General features: G+C 43.4%; 1 long non-coding RNA gene across 2 annotated transcripts in view; it reads right to left on the bottom strand.

Moving 5' to 3' along the window:
* Window positions 1-16360: 16360 nt before the first annotated feature.
* LOC147029381 (uncharacterized) overlaps window positions 16361-17593 on the bottom strand; it is a 103487-nt gene continuing 102254 nt past the window's right edge. For both annotated transcript variants that reach the window (XR_015055708.1, XR_015055707.1), the window contains one exon: window positions 16361-16824. This is a non-coding gene — a long non-coding RNA (uncharacterized LOC147029381). The remainder of the gene's footprint in view (window positions 16825-17593) is intronic.

The raw sequence follows: 17593 nt of genomic DNA on the forward strand, positions 1-17593 counted from the left end.
AGGATCTGATCGAAAGGAATCCTGGTTGGGGTTGGGAAGTTGAGTTAGCAGGATTCAAAAAGACCCTTATTATATTGGAAGCAATATGACATGGCGGTGGAATCAGAATGTCACCTTAACGCAGTGGAAGGAAAACAGCAGAATTGGCACTGGTGGGGAGATAATTCCACAGGTAGGATTTCAACGAAAACATTGCTGCATGAACATGTGGGTCTTGGTTGGGCTTTATTGTACTTGCAGATCCACGAGCACTGCACTGCACTGCACAGCGAATATGAGTATAACTATAACATGAGCGATAATAACGATGAGTTGAAGGGTTCGAAAGAAGATCCGTGCTTTTCGAACACAGTGTGGGATTCAGTATAATTGGGGGATCTGAAAGCTCTGACTTATTCCTCATGTGATGCAAACACATCAATAATTACAGTAATAAAAAGAAAATCACCACTTAATCAAAATCAAGGGAGTTGTCATCCATGGGGAGGAGGAAATTCCTCCTTGATTGTCTCACCGAGTGTGGAAAGAAAAGCATTTTCATGAAGATGATGTTGCTGCCAGTTGGAATGCTATAGGAAGTGACATCACATCCCAAATCTCGGCGGCTCTTTTTTTCATTGCATCTGGTGTTGAGGCTCGCTCGTGTTAGAGCGAGAATACAGAACGGATCAGGACGCAACATATTACAAAAGGAACACCCAGAAAGAGAAAGGGGAAATAGCAACAGTAAGACCGATGGAGGAAGTACAGGGAGACAGACAAACAAGTGATGCGGGTAAGGATGAGAGGTAGGGGAGAATGCATTGGATGGCTAAAATGGATACAGAAGCAAAAATGTGTTTTGGGGAGGAGGGGGTGGGTGGTGTAACGGTGTACAAAAGATCATGGTTTTGAATGGTGTATGATCTGAGATGGTGGTGAATAGCTCGCCATTTTGAAGAGAATGTGGAAGTTGGTTCTACAGGTGGGGAGGAAAAAAGAGGAAAAAATGAGCAGAGGTGAGCAGTGGTTCTGGACTTTCACCAGGAGGAGATTGATAAAGGTGGATGATTGAACACCGCATGCACCCTGAAGAAGCCTGGAGGGAGGGGTGGGGACACTTCATGTAGGGGGCAGAGGTTGCAAAACCAGAAAGGAGGTGGAAGAAGACAGTGAGAGACCATTGACCTGTCTGCGATGGTGTAGTGATAGACCCAACGACTCAGCTTCATCGCAGGAGATTCCAATAATCTTCAAAGTCTTGTTTTCCACGGCGTCAAGCCCAGCAGGTTGTGAGGCAGGGACACCAGCACAGACAGGAGAGTGGTATTCTATCAAGTTGCAGATGAAGGCCTTGCAGGTGGGTAAGAGTTCAGTGGTGCCAAGTGAGGACTGCATGACAGAGAATGCCCAGTCGGCAACTGGTTTTGTAAGCCAACTTTGAAATGTGGTTTGTCCGAGAAAGATCATGACTGAGAGTGAGAACCAAGAATTTGAGTGACTGAACTTCTTTGAGAGGGTTGTGAAGAAAGTAGATCAGAGTTTGTATGACATATGTCAGGATTGAAAGACATTTCAAGTGTTTGACTAGCTTGTAATTTTGTCAAGGTCTGAATCGAGGGAACAGGCTGCTGCTTGTCTGTCAGAAGGATAGGGTATGTCACCGCAGAGAGTGGAGTCATCAGCAAAGAGATAGAGAGGATTTTCCAGAATCAGAGAGATTGTTGATGAAAATTAGGAAGAGAATGGGGCCTCTAAATGCTTTGGCACACTCCAGCCTTGATAGGTAGAGAAGATGAAAGGATTCCATTTGGAGTCCGAGAGTGGAGAAGCAAGTAATCCAAGAATGGAGATGGCCATCGATGCTTTCAGCAGACAGTTCGGAGAGCAAGGCGGGATGCCAGACTGCATCGAAAGCTCAAGAAATGTCTTGAGAGACAGCCCTGATCTCATATCTGATATTGAGGGCCTCCCTCCACCATTCATCGAGTCGAAGCAGCATGTCCAAGGGAGAGTGACCTTGTCTGAATCTGAATTGATGATGCGAGATGAGGTCGTTGGCAAAAAGGAATGATATTATGTCAAATACATTGATGGATTCCAAGGCCTTGCTGATTATAATTGGATATAAGCGAATAAGTCTGTATTGAAGGGGATTGGTTTTTGCTTCTTTTTATCTGATGTAGTAAGGTTGACTGACTTCCAAGCAGGTGGAATTAAACCTCTGACAAATGATAGGGTCTTAAGGGAAAAGAGAGAAAGTATGATAGGGTCAAGAGCAACAGAGCAAGTTTTGAGGACACGTGAGCTGATGCTGTCCGGACCAGTTGTGGAATTCGATTTGAGGGTTGACAGAAACTTCTCCTCCTTCTCAGATGCAAAAGACATGGAGTCCAGTCGCAGTTGAATGTGACTGGGTAGGGCGAGTACAATACAGTGAGCGATTGGGTAGGGGACACAAGATTTGGATCCTGGATTCTGACAAGGATGAAACCAGTCGGTAACTGCAATTTACATTCACTTGTGACAGTTTATGACATAAATTACACACAACGTCATGTTATGAGCACTGCGGGAAAAGCTCTCTGGGAGTCGCAGATGTAACGTGGGTCGTGACGGTGACAGTGACGTCACAGTGTTCACATCAGGTCGAACCATCCATCGGGACCATACTCTGTGCAGAGCATTGGTGCTTGCCAAAGTAGTCTCCTTGGCTATTGGGCACAATCCTGTACAGGTCACCACTCCAATGCAGGATACCAACAAGCAGGTACTTATTTTGCAGACCTCAGAAGTATGACAAGCTGAGTTAACCCCACCTGGTAGTAATTCAACAGCCAAGCAGGATTTGAACTCAGGATCCTAGGATCCCAAGCCTGCCACCCTAACTATTAAGCAAAACCAGGCATAGAGTCTACACCCCCTTTCAAAATTTTCACCTTTTGTTGCCTTCGAGCCTGGAATTAAATTGCATTACATCAGAGTTTTTCCACCTTTATTTACACATCGTAAACCACAACTTCCAAGTGAAAAACAAATTCGACAAATTTCAGAAAATTAATTAAAAATACAAAATTAGAATATCTTGACTTGATAAATGTCCAGATCCCAGATCGTCACGACCACACCACCAATACTTTGGATTTACTCTTCACTTCCAATCCGTTACATTACAACTACACAATTTCACCTCCAATTGGTTCTTCTGACCACAATCTTGTGAACATCACTTTACTGACCACCATTTCTTCTCATCCAACTGCTCCGACAAAACGTCAGTATTGGCATTTCAATAACGCTGACTGGACTGGTTTAAGAAACTTCTTTTCTGACTTTCTCTAGAAAGACTACTGCCTCTCCTCGAGCGATGCCTCTATCTCTGCTGAATGTGTAGCTGAGGTTATTGTTTCAGGAATGGAGGCTTATATCGCCTTATCTTTCAAGTCTATCTCTCCGCCCAATTCTTGGTTCAATAATTCCTGCTCTGCGGCCATTCGTGCAAGGGATGCCGCATATCGGACATGGAAAAACTCTTCTTCCATCGACTCACATTCAGCTTTCATATCTGCCAGAAATCATTGCAAACATGTTATTCGTGAAGCGAAGCATTCCTTGATTCAAAAGAAATGTGACAACCTCTCATCTTCTTCCACCAATAGATCTTTCTGATCCTTTGATAAAAGTATATGCCTGGTGTTGGCTTAATGGTTAGGGTGGTGGACTTTGAATCCTAGGCTCCTGAGTTCAAATCCTGCTCAGCTGTTGAATTAATACCAGGTGGGGTTAACTTGGCCTGTCATCCTTCCAAGGTCGGTAAAATGAGTGCCAGCATGCTGGTGTACTGTGTCGGAGTGGTGACCCATCCAGGATTGTGCCCAATAGCCAAGGAGACTGCGTAAGCAGGACCAACGCTCTGTACAGAGTATGGTCCCAATCTCCTCCTCCTTCTCCTCCGAAAAGTATCTCCAACAACTTCTGTCGCTCTACCTTTCCTTTGCTTTTTCGTTCCGATGATACTCTCGCTTTCTCTCCAACCGATAAGCAACTATTTTTGGTCCTCTTTTCTCCTCTAAGTCCACACTGAATGACTCTGACATTCCATCTCCCCCTGATGCTCCGCTCACTAATCCTATGTTCCTCCCTGTCATGTCTTTTCATGCAGTCAAAAAAAATACTCCTGTCTCAGGACATAAGCAAGACTTACGGACAAGATGGCATTCCTCCCCGTGTCTTGAAGGAATGTGCTTCAGAACTTGCACCCGTGCTTGCTCGTTCGTTTCGTTTTTGTTTAAAAACCCAAACTTTTCCTCTTTCCTGGAAACATGCCTTCGTACAGCCTATTTGTAAAAAAGGGTGATTGTTCAAAACCTTCTAACTATCGTCCTATTGCTTTGACTTCTACTGTTTCCAAAATATTTGAATATCTTCTCAATTCCCATTTTCTCAAGCATCGTGAATCTCACAGTCTTTTATCTGATCAACAATACGGCTTTCGCAAGGCAAGATCAACAGGTGATATCCTTTCTTTCATTACGAATGTCTGGGCCTCTTCTTTGAGAGACTTTGGGGAATCCTTTGTTTTCGGCCTTGATATCTCAAAGGCTTTTGACAGAGTTTGGCATTGGGGTCTGATATCCAAGCGTCTCTCTTTCGACTTTCCTCCTTCATTCTGCTCTCTCATATCGAGCTTACTTGCCGACCGCTCTATCACCGTAATTCTTGATGGCTCAACATCAACCCCCTTCCCTCTCAACAGCGGTGTACCTCAGGGTTCCGTTCTGTCGCCAATACTCTTCCTTCCTTTTATCAATGACCTTCTTTCTTCCACAAATAACCAAATGCACTCGAATGCTGATGATTCAACATTACATTCCTCCACATCTTTCCCATCTGCCCCGTCTTCCCTCACTCGATCTACATCTCGTTTCATCACAGCCACCTCTTTAAATTCGGATTTGGACAAGATCTCGCAGTGGGGCAAATGTCATCAAGTTAAGTTTAATGTTTCAAAAACTCAATTTCTTCCCATCTCTCTCTCCAAAACTCCTCGCAACTCTCCAATCTCCTTTGAAAGCTCTACAATTACACCGTATGATACAATAAACCAACTAGGTATCACTTTAACTTCAAATTTATCCTGGAATCCACACATTACTCAAATAGCTAAGTCTGCCTCAAATAAATTAGGAGTCCTGTTCAGATGTCGAAGATTCTTCTCCTCTGAACAGTTGCTCCAACTATATAAAGGATTGATTCGTCCTTGTATAGAGACCTGCTCTCACATCTGGGGAGGTTCTAGCTCCACATACTTACTGGACAGAATTGAATACAAAGTTATTTGACTTGTCAACTCCACCAATGTGACCTCAAAACTTGACCCGCTCAAATTACGCCGCATAGTCGGCTCTCTTTCTCTTTTCTACAGATATTACTTCGGTTTCTGCTCGTAAGAACTTGCTGTTTGTGTACCTCCACCATTAGCGAGACCAAGGAATACTCGACAAGCTACGACATCACATGATTATTGTGTGGCCATTGCCAATTCAAGGGTGGGCCATTACGATGTTTGTTTCTTCCCCTCCACTGCCAAACTCTGGAACTCTTTCCCTTCTCACGTCTTCCCAAACACTTATGACCTTCCCCTTTTAAAAAGCAGATTTTTTTTCTTTCTCAAAAACTCTTGAACTATTCTCCCTTTCCTTACTTTTCTCTTCATGCAGTTCTTTTATCTAAGGCTTGGCCTCGATGAGGACTATTCAGTCCGTGCCTGTAGCCTTCGACGTAAAAAAAAAAACAACAAAGCACAGGTATTTGCCAAAACAAACAACCAAGCAGCTTCAAGAGTGCTCACCAAGTAGCTGAAGCACTCAAGCAAGCACTCCAACGAAACAGTTGCTTTAAGAAATGGCTGGCTTGGCAAGCGATGAACATCGCCTATCCGTCATATTAAACACACCTCCCAGAAACACTGAAATTTCAAATATGTCCGAATTGGACAAATGAACACTTTTTTAGCAGACGGAACTGCTGGTTTGTTGAAATTCTGCAGCTGAAACATTTTAAGCAGCTTAGTTTAAGAGATTCTCGAGGTTATAGCATGTGCGGAAATGAAATAAAGCCACGGACACTGGCATCTCTGGGCATTTATAAGCATTGCAATGTATCTAGCGATTTGTAGCTATGATTAACAGGCATTTGATGAGTGAGGAAAGTGAAAAGAAAAAAAACTTTATCCTTAAGCAATCGTTGTGGCCTCTTCCAAATCAAGACATGATTGAGCAGGAGAAAAAAACATGGTGGCTTCAGACCCCAGTGAGGTAACCCAGGATACACCTTAAGACCCCAAAGAGAGCAAGGTGGCTGAGGATGCGTCTGATAAAGGATATAATTAAATAAGGCCGTTAATTATCTTCAAAAGGGGTGTTTTAATTAACCCAAACACACAATTTTCACTCTGGCAGTTCGTTGGAGTTCCCTGAGTATGCATGCAAAGTTTGAAGCCACCAGGTTTCATGGTTTTGGAGTTATGGAGGAGACACACACAGACATTCATTGGTATAGATTAGCCAGCTGAGCCCTCACGAGCTTCATTTGGTGCTCTGCCCCACACGAACGCCTGGGGGCCAGGACCAACCCTTGGGTGGATGTGAGCCCTCTAGGCATTGCTGTCAGCACCTCAGCAGCTGGATTTCCCAAAACAGTCACCAAGTTAAGCATACTCTCTCCTTCTCCCCATCCATTCAGTGCACTCACACAGCCAAATTGGGTCAGAAATGCCTCCAAACTGCCTGTCCCATCATAGGTGGTTCGTGACACATGTTTGCCAATTGCTGGCCGAGTTCCCACCAACTGGGCCCACTGCAAAACCCTCTCTTCCTGACCCCGTTAAACCTCCATGTAATCCTGATGTTCCAAGCAACTGCTTCATCCACAATCTTAACAAACCTGCGAGTCTCCACGCGTATGGTTTTACTTTGGTGTTGAGCTTTCGCTCATGCACCTCAACCTGATTGTTCCTACCTGTCATATGCTCTCAGATCTCTCACGAACATGCACCTGACTCAGTGGGGGGGGGGGGGCAATGTGTGCGCTTACAATGTCCTGGAAATCCTCCTTCACATCATGTTGGTTCTTTTGCACACACCTCTTTGTTTCCACCTCCTCTCCCTCGAAACGTTCAGACCTCTTCATCAGTTCATTGCACTTCCCGTCCACCTTCCCGTCGCAACTCGTTAACACGACATATTACTTTTAGCCCACATCCTCATTAAACTTCATGTTTAAATTCTTGCATTTCCTTTTGCGATTCCCTGCTCACATTTCCTCCCATCTCCTCCGTCCTCTTTATCACTCCCTTATTCCTCTTTGCACACTCTTTTCCTAATGCCAAACATCTCTACTTTTACTTCTCTCTGTCCAGTTTCCATCTTGTTCTGCAGTTAAATAACTTTTTGCTTTCCTCTTGTGCGCTTCCCATTTTAATTCCTTCTGCTCAATCATCATTCCCCTTTAACGTCACCGGCCATCTGCTCACACTTTGCTTATATATTCCCCTGATCTTCCATAATTTGACCCATTTCCACATGCATTTCAGCCATTTGCTTCAATTTGATTTCCAAAATCTATTCCAATCCTTGTCATTCCTTTGGTAAGTTCAGTCTTTTTCTTTTTTAAATCAATTTCAATCTTACTCTCTACTGCCTTTATTTTGTTCTTCTTCCATCTCTCTCCTCTGTTCTTTTATATGCCTATCATGCTTCCATATATGTTTTTGGTCTGCTCTTTCATCATATCCATCTATTCTCCCATTTGTTCTTTCAAATGTTTTCATTCTTTCTATATTTTCTCCCATCTCATCTTTTGTTTCTTTAATTCCTCCCTTCATACTTTCCATAATCTGGAATATCTTCAGCATCGCCTCTCCATGCTCGGCTCCCTCTGAAGGCATTGTTCCAACTTTGCTCAGTAAATCCAGAAAATGTCCCTTCTTTTCTTTTGTATCCAAAGTCGAGGCCCATGAAGGAGCTGGACTCTTGCAGTTCTTCCACTGGTATGTGACCCAGTGATAAACTGTGATCATCCATGTGCTCACTCCAAATGACTGCCAAGGGGGTAGGAGCATCCAACAAACCCAATGATAGAAGGAAAATGAGGATAAGCAGGAAGTTGGTGGAAGGCATGCTCAAGCCAAGTGAAGCAACTCTGCCTACATTTGATGGTGCGAGCAGGCAACTAATTGCACACGTGTGTCGTGCTCTGAGCTTGGTCTCTGTCTGGTCTGTCTGGGCAAACTTACCGCTGGTGTCCTCCGGATCATGGCACCGATTCCTCTTTTCACTGGGGTGGTTCAAAGAATCCCCAACGATGCTCTTGCAGATGTTCCTGCTGAGGACTTCTGTGGAGAGGTTGAGAGAACTGGCATATGCTCCTCACACTATGAAAGTCCTCGGTCAACTGCTGATTCTCACCCAAAACTGGTTCAAAACTGTCCCTCGCATGACATCATCAAGCGTGCTCATTTGTCGCCTGGCTTGAGCACACCATTGATTGGCACAATTCAAAATAACACATGCTCCATTTGATTTGAGAGACATTAGTCACGAAGCTGGTGAGGAAAAAGGGGAGAACAGTATTAATTAAATAGGTAAATAAGGAATAAGTACATTAAACGGTGGATAATACAACAGGGGATTGGGGGGGGGCAGATAAAGGTGACACTAAACACTAACTTTGCAAGCCGAAAGTGAGGTTTACAATACATGTATTCTAAACATGCAAATTACAATTAACTAATCAACTTATGAACACGTGAGCTGGGGGAACCAGGCCACACATATTCTTAAGAAACAGCATGTTCATTGCAAGACACACGGGGCTACACAGAAGAGAATCCAGACATGATAGATAGACTGAAACAGATGAAGAAAAAGGAATAAATACAATACATTTAATCTATACTAATAAAAGGCTGTGTGTGTGTGTGTGTGTGTGTGTGTGTGTGTGTGTGTGTGTGTGTGTGTGTGTGTGTGTGTGTGTGTGTGTGTGTGTGTGTGTGTCCTCCAAAACCCCAACACCATAAAACCAAGCAGCCTGAAACTTTGCATGCATACGAAGAAAACTCCAACAAGTGCAAGAGTGAAAATTGGGTGTTTGGATTAATTTAAACACCCCTTTAAAAGATAATTATGAACGGCATTATTTAATTATATCCTCATCAGGGGATCCTGGCCACCTCGCTCTCTGGGTCTCTGGGTATTTAGGAGTTTCCTGGGTAACCTCGCTGGGGTCTGAAGCCACCAAGTTTTTTGGTCTGCTCAACCACACCGTGACTTGGAACAGGCCGCAACGATTTCTTAAAACTATAAAGTTTCTTTCACTTTCCTCAATTATATCGAATGCCTGCTCATCATAGCTATGAATCATTGTATACATCACTTTTGTAAGTACTGTTATGGTTGTGGGGGTATATGGAAGGATGTAATAGGGGATTTAGCATTGTGTCGAGTGACTTGGTCCGTGGACGAGAAGAAAGCATCTCGATGGAACTAAGTTAGGGAATCTGTGAGCTTAAGTGTTACGTGTCACCACAGGAGGGGTGGTGCGGTGTCAATTAGCCTCGGGAGTAAAAAATAAGTTCCCCAGTATGTGATTGCCCTCTGTGATTTTTCCCTATGATTTTTATATTGCAAGCCAGGCAGTAAAGCTGAGAAACGCATCTCTGAAACGACAACAAACAGGAGAAGCCCTGCCTTCCTGGGTTTGGGGGCAAGCAGGCCATGCCTCGGAGGTGGAGGATTGTGAGACAGAAGACGCCTGAAGGAGAGGCTGGCACATTGCGAGGGAGGTTCCGACTGCATAGGATGAGAGATCGGTGTGATCGAGGTCGAGGGCAGGCAGGCTTGTGCACGTGTGGATTGTGGAAGGCTTTGGTCTGGATAGAATGGGAGATCAGCAGAGCAAACATATGAGTCAGTGTGAGGACCGCACGAGGCAGGTGACACCTTTGGAAAGAGGAAGGCTGGCACATTTTGAGCCTTCATGTGGAAAGCTGCTTGCGGATTGCCTGGCATACGTCTGCCCAGCTACAAGTGACGGCACCATTTTGCATGCTTGTCCACATGCTGGTGGAAGCGCTCCCCATTCCAAGTTCGACAAGGACCAGCTCTGGGCCAAGCTGAGTACCAGTATACTTAACCAGAGTGGTGTCAAAGCCACCCAATGTTCGCCTGTTTATACATTTATCGTTTTTCGTTTTTAAAAGACTAGTCTTATAATATTTTTTTATAAAGCATTGCAGTGAAGTCTGATCCAAATAATTTTAAAGCAATGTATATATTTGTATATTGTAATCAGTAAAAAATAGTGTGGTAGATAAAAACAAAAGAAAGGAAATAACTTGCACCAAAAACTTTAACATTTTCATGCTCACGCTGACGCTCATGCCGGGGGTATCGCTATAGCTCTCTGTTCTTCGAACAGGCGAGCTAAAAAGGTGAACCAACAAAATTTATTTCATTTGGACTTCATTGCATCCCCAGTACACATAGTAAATGAACTAGCCGAAACCCCGTCACAGACGGGGCACAAAATTCGTCCTTCAGTATTAATTTTGATTATCTGTCGAATGGCATTGGTCCCATCTCGATCGGATGAAATTGAGAAATTGAAGTTACCCGGTGACCTTGACCCCTTGACCCCGTGACCTTCGACCTTGAACTTTGCCCCCCCCCCCATGTCCGTTCTCATGTCCCAAGGATCACTCATGCCAAGTTTCATCTCATTCCATCCAACGGTTTGGCCGCCAATAAAGGACGAACACACACACATACATACAAACAAACATATTCTATTTTTTTAGTATAGTAGATGGTAAGCGTCTAGTATAAACAGGTGGGCATTGGGTGGTTTTGACACCATCTTAGGTTGAAATTTAAAAAAAAAATCATTTGTTAAGTTCAACTTCACAACACCAATAGTATACCCCAAAGGAACCTCCACGCCAAATATCAGCATCCTAGTACACATATTAAATGAATGGCAAGCTTCTAAATAACTTGCACCAAACATTTTTTACGTTGATGTGCTACAAAAAAGTTAAGTTCAAAACTGGTCAAAAATTTAAAACATTTGAAATTATTTTTTAATTTCAACTTCACTACATCAATGATATACCACAAAGGAATCTCCATGCCAAATATCAGCATCCTAGTACACATATTAAATGAATGGCAAGCTTCTAAATAACTTGCACCAAAAACTTTAACATTTTCACGCTCATGCTGACGCTGACGCTGACGCTCACGCCGGGGGTATCACTATAGCTCTCTGTTCTTCGAACAGGCGAGCTAAAAATGGTTTTTTTCTTTTCATTTTGGTCACCCTTTGTCTGTATTTGCGTCTGTGTGTGAGGCCTGGACAGTCGGATTTATTTATTTATTATCACTATTATTACCTGTTGAATTATTGTCTTTGTAAATGTTTGTGTATGTTCATGAAATGTGTTTATTTTGAAGAAACCATATTCGTGTAATTGTAGTGGGTTTGTGGATAAACCCCCGATGTATCTGTTCCATTCCCAGTGTCCCTCCACCCGTCCGCTATTGCCCTCTGCCATGCCCTTCGAGCACGTGTTAGAATTTCCACCAATCAATGTGTCCGCCTCCTCTTAATAAGCAACCGTTAGGCCGTCCTGGGGGGTTCGCGGTGTTAACCGCCCATCACTACAATTTGGGTCAGGAGTTAACTTGGGCCGGCCACCCCCGTGACAGTACTAGAGTTTTCAAATTAGGAGCTTGGATTGATTTCATGCATTATATGGTACGATTTTCCACGATCTACTCTCACAGACTAAAGCATATTATCAAACTATTATTTCGGTTTTGAGGATCGGATATTGACCGGACTGAATAAGTGTCGAAATCTGTTGTGAAATCTGATAAATTTAAAGAAATAACGAGTCTTATAACGAAGCCGATATACCTATTTAATTAAGCAAGCAAATGCTATGTTCCCTCCTCCATACATACACAAGAAAATGTGAAATTTCCGAAACATTAAACATCTTTTTTTTACTATTTGGAGAATTATATTGAGTGACCAAAAAAATTTAGGAATGTGACAAAATTGACCAGATATGATTGAATGCATTAACTGCTCGACCTCACGACCTGTCCCAGTGGGACTGCATGTCCATAGGTCTGCCAGATATGTGTCTATATTTTCAGATGTTTCGTGATGTGCTCTCCAGGCAATCAAAGAAATCTGTTAAAAACGGACATTTAAAAATAAAGTCATAACATTTGCGCGGACTCTGAACCGATGGACCACATGACCCGTGCACAAACGAGCAGACAAAATGTCGGATTTTCGGCAGTGGTTATTTCAGGGAACCAGCTTCATTGAGCTATATGATTTAATGCATTCACTGCTCGACCTCATGCCCTGTCCCCCGAGGGACTGCCTATCCATAGCATCTGCCAGATCTATATCTATATTTTTGGAGGTTCTGCAATGCACTCAGCAGGCAAATCTGGCAAAAAAAAACGGACGTTTTAAAATAAAGCTATAATGTTTGCGCGGACTCCGAACCGATGTACCACATGACACATCTTCAGATGAGCAGGTAAAATGGCAGAATTTATGCAATGTTTATTTCACGGGAAATGAACTTCGCGATATCTTCAGGGTTGTTCTGCAGTAAGCTGCTCGTCTTTTGTGGATGAAGTCATTTTATTTCTTTAATTCATTTTATTTCATTAACTGCTGCGTGCACGGTGAAGATGGGCTTTAAAGTTAAGGGGATCCTTTATGGTATGCAGCGACAGCCTGGCCAACTGTTCCTTATCAACCATTTAATTTGAGTGCTTGCATGAGTGCTTAAGCCACTTGCCGAGTGCCCATTGCTACGTCGTTCTGCTAGGTCGTTCTGAGGGAATCGTTCACTCTCTGCGGATGATTTTGCCACGCCACGTCATTCAGAGTGAGTGTTTCGTGCTCCGTCACCCTGAGCGAGTGGTTCGTGCTCCGTCACCCTGAGCGAGCAGTTTGTGCTCCCTTACCCTGAGCGAGCGGTTTGTGCTCTGTTGTGAAAGTTGTTGTGAGTTATGAAATAACACCCAATTTATGAGCTGTTTGCCATGTTTATGTGCTTTCAAAATTCCCGAGCCAAATGTTTTTTTTCCACCCGTCACACACAGCTGTTGTGATCATATCCCTGAAACGTCGATGTAAATGCAACGTTGTTTTTCAGTGAAAGCTCCTCACGGTTTCTGGGTTGTATACAGTAAGTACTGTAGTTGGTCATCACACTGACTCCAACCTGCCGATTCCCAAAAAAATTCCGATATCTGCCAAACACGTGTGTGTGTGTGTGTGTGTGTGTGTGTGTGTGTGTGTGTGTGTGTGTGTGTGTGTGTGTGTGTGTGTGTGTGTGTGTGTGTGTGTGTTGTTCATAAAGCATAACATACTCTTTCTGCTAACTCCCATAAATCTCTCCATCTTTGTCTCCGGCCATCTTGGATCCGGACGTGTCGTGGCGGTGTTTGTCTCTGGCAATCTTTGTTCCGGACGTTTCCAGGTGGTATTTATGTCTGGATGGGAGTTTGTCTCCGGGCTGTGCTTGTCGTATGACCGCTAGAAAATGGATTTCAGATATTATTTTGTTTCTATCGTTACTGTTATTCTCTGCAGAATCATTTTGATGAGAAGATATCATGTCTGCCTTCCCTTCCTCTCACCTCACACTGTCTTCCCTTCCCCCACCCCTCCACACCCCCTCCCTCCTCTCTCCTCTCCCCTACACCTTTTCACTCCCCGCTCTCTCTCTCCCCCACCCCTCTCCCTCCCCCCTTTGGTATCACCATCAGTGAAGTGACAGGTGGTATTTGCTGGTCCAGGAATATTCGTAAATATATGGTGTCAACAGCTCAAAATCATGAGCACTCACAATGACGGTAGGGGAGGGGGAGAGGCAAGATCTCACAGGATGCGGGTGTGGAATCAGGCTCATTGGGCAGGTCTCCAGAGCTAACAGCATGGGCACGGGTCAGCCCCACAGCCACGGCACCAAAGAGAGAGCAAAGAGGAGCGAACCCCTACCTCTCTGCCCTGACTCCAAAGGGCTGCCGTCTTATTCAACTGACTTGTTCAACTCTCAACGGGTTTGTTACAACTCCTCTCGACTGCGTCAAGTAGCGCTGTCAATGCATCGCCGAGTTGGTGACCAAGGAAGGAGCTCGGATAAATGCTGAGCCTCCAGCAGTAATCTTATTCAAAGGAAGAATCTCCCCTGATAAGGCAAGCAATGCAAAACTAGGAAAGTGACTTCACTTGTATCTCCTCTCCTTCATGTGCTTCCTTTGTTTCTGGATGTGCTCTCTATCTCTCTGTCCTTGATCTTGTATGTATAGCCTGCCAGGCATGTTCATCACCCATTAAAGACAATAATGGCCTCCGTAGTCTCGACCTGCTTGAGCTAGCTTCCACTTGCCTGGGTAAATGTTTGCTCAAAGATAACTGTTTCTGACTTTCATGGAGAGTTCCATCGCGTACTGACTGCACCTGTTATATTCGTTTTCACTGCTATCACCAATCGACCTCACATTCCACTGTATATTTAACTCACACTACTACTAAATGATTCAACTTATCTTAATAATAATCGTGCATGTTCGAAATAAGGTTAGATAACAACAACACTTACACCATTAAGTACTCCCATCAGTCAAAGAAAACCATCACAATAAAATCCCCAAGTTCTCAATTCTGTAACACTATTCCAGTCTTACACTGCAGATTAATGTGGTGGATCACATGATGAGACCAGATGGCCACTAACCCAAAGATGAATAATCCAATGTTTATGAATCAAAACTATCAAAACCGTGAAAATTATTGACTTGGATTACATTTACTCCTCATCATTGCACAGTATTGCACACTCAACGAGAATGGAACTCGGTAGAGCGCATACCTCCACCAGGCTGAACAGTTTCCGTTTTGTGTCCCGCTAATAGGCTGGATCTACATCCAGACCTGAACCAAAATCCAATCAATTCTTCCTGGTCACACACCCAACCTGTCCACAACTTTTTAAGATGTACTCCTCACAGACAGACAGACAGAAAAACAGGGATGGAAACTTCACCTCCATCCATGTTCAATGGCGGAGGTCGCAACCTCATGTGAAGTCTTTGTGCTTTAATTAATCTCCATTGGCCACTTCTTTGTTTTTTACGTCATAATTAGCAGTTGCTGTGTCCTACTTTTGATGTGAAAAGATTTTATTTGGATGAAACAATCTCCACCTTCAATTCAACTTTATTAAAGTTGACAAACAACATTTACTTTTCCAGCCTAAACAAGTGTGACCCTAAAACAATTATTTTATTCCAAACATATCCTGTATAAACCCGAGGAAGCATGAATGCTAAATTGTGGTTTTTAAAAATTGCTGTCTTTTTATGGAAGTCTATTAACTGCAATCACTTGCTGAAAATTGCTCATGACAAAACCGAGCTCAGAAATCATGCTAACTGCACAGTTTTCCCCAAAGTGCTGTAACGTATTGGGCCCAACGTGCTTAAAATTCAGGCTGTGATACGAAGCAAGCCAGATTTGCTCGTGATACATTGGAAATCTGTGTCATGACAATGAGCAGTCACTCACTGATTGGCATGGTGAAACAGAGCAGCACCTCCATTGTCCAGCAAGATCATTTGCTCAAATGATCACACCACTGATTCCTCTACAATGTTTATCAGTTAATTTTTTTAAAAATTTAAATCACCATCTAGCACCACACAAAAGGCAATACCAATTTTCTACTTCAGGTTTACAGAGCTATTTCAGTGACTTACAGTATGTGATGATTTTTTTTTTTTTACAGATATACAGGATGATCAAATCATTGGTGTGCATAACTATCACCAGTGATTGGATAAACATGACGAATCATGAAAAAAAATTCTTCTTTCAAATGCAGCACAAGGCTGCAGGGTCGCATTATCGGCTGGGGGCACAGTTGTGCCACTGATGCAGTGCCCTCTGTAGGTTAGGGCAGGAATTTGGAAATTGTTTTGTTTTGGGTGCCAGCAACAGCTGGCCAACTCTTTGCAAAGGACACTGTTGGATCTTTAATGTTCACCAACTAATGCCAGCAGAGGGGACGCCAAACTTCACGTCCATCCGAGGGACAGCACACACATTATTGAATCCCCCTGTCTGTGAATCACCAGGACGACAGTTTAAAGCTGTGTTGGGATTCGAACCCAGGCTAGACAGCTTCGAGGCAAGTATGTGTACCTCCAAGCCATCCTGCCAGCCCTACTAAAACTGAAATGCTGGAATAAAGTTCTTATTCACATTATATGTTGATATTAACGTGCTTTATTGACATCCACGGAATTGCATATTGTGACAGAACGATTGTGATTGTTTGGAACATCATGGTGACACAACTTTGTGAAAAGCAAATAGATTGGGTTTTTGTTTAACTACTATAATTGCAATGACGACTTGTCACTTCCCTCAAATGAACTTTGAGTGAACGATTGGAGACGATTCAACCATTTGCATCCTTACTCATATTGGACTGTATCATATTTACGATTGAACCATCGTTGATACACTTTCGGAAGGAATACACTCTCGCCTTCGAGCTATCCAACTTGGGTTAAATTCCGACCCGACTATAAAATGCCAACCTGGTACTAAACAAGCAGAGCAGGAGTGCGCCGGCCGTTTGTTGGATCATGGATGGGATGTTAAGCTGGGCACCAGTCTTGTATAGCTGCTCAGACGTCAAGGCTCAGCTCCAACGTTTCGACCACCTCGTGGTCTTCATCTCTGGGATTGTGTAGAAATAATGTTCCAGGCATTAAATACCCTCCAAAGGAGGCATGGAAGCAGAGCATTGCATGATTGCAATATATACGTTGACAAGAGGGTGTAAAGCCAAATCGACTGCATATAGTGCTCATGTGATACCTTACTGCTCCTTTTGAAAGATGCTTAGCTCTGGATGAAGACCACTCAGTGGTCAAAATATCAGACAGAGCATTGGATCTGAGATGTGTTAGCTGGACTGCTTTAGTAGTTTTTTTTTAATCTTCGTTTTTGAATATGGATCTTCACAACTACAAGCAGTATTATGTGATTTACATTGGTGATGCTTGGTCATCCGAATGAGGAACACATTTCAGCCTCAGCCTTCCCCCCTTTCCTGTGAAATTTATGCTCAGTACGTTGATAATCATTTCGGGGGAAAAATAATGCCATGTGGGGAAGCACCTCTCTGAATGAGGTTACTCAAATTTGGCGTTAGGATAATCTCCTGGTACCTCCCCACCCACCTCGCCCACTTGTGAGGGTAATTAATGCCGATCACACGATACCTGCATCGTCCCATGATGTGATGTGTAACTGATCCTGCAATTAGTAGCCTCAGAAGTGTCAAACCCCGGTCAAGTCTTGGTATCACTTGCCATTTCCTCAGAGCACATATATTAGACAAGCTGGGACACCTGATCAAGATAGAGTTATTAATGCTTTCGTGAATCCCCAGGAAGATTGATGATGAAAGCTGGAGCAAAAATTAACCCCAGAGTGAACTGTG

This window comes from Eptatretus burgeri, chromosome 3, assembly GCF_056783735.1.
Source record: "Eptatretus burgeri isolate ZD-2024b chromosome 3, Ebu_testis_v1, whole genome shotgun sequence".
Taxonomy (NCBI): domain Eukaryota; kingdom Metazoa; phylum Chordata; class Myxini; order Myxiniformes; family Myxinidae; genus Eptatretus; species Eptatretus burgeri.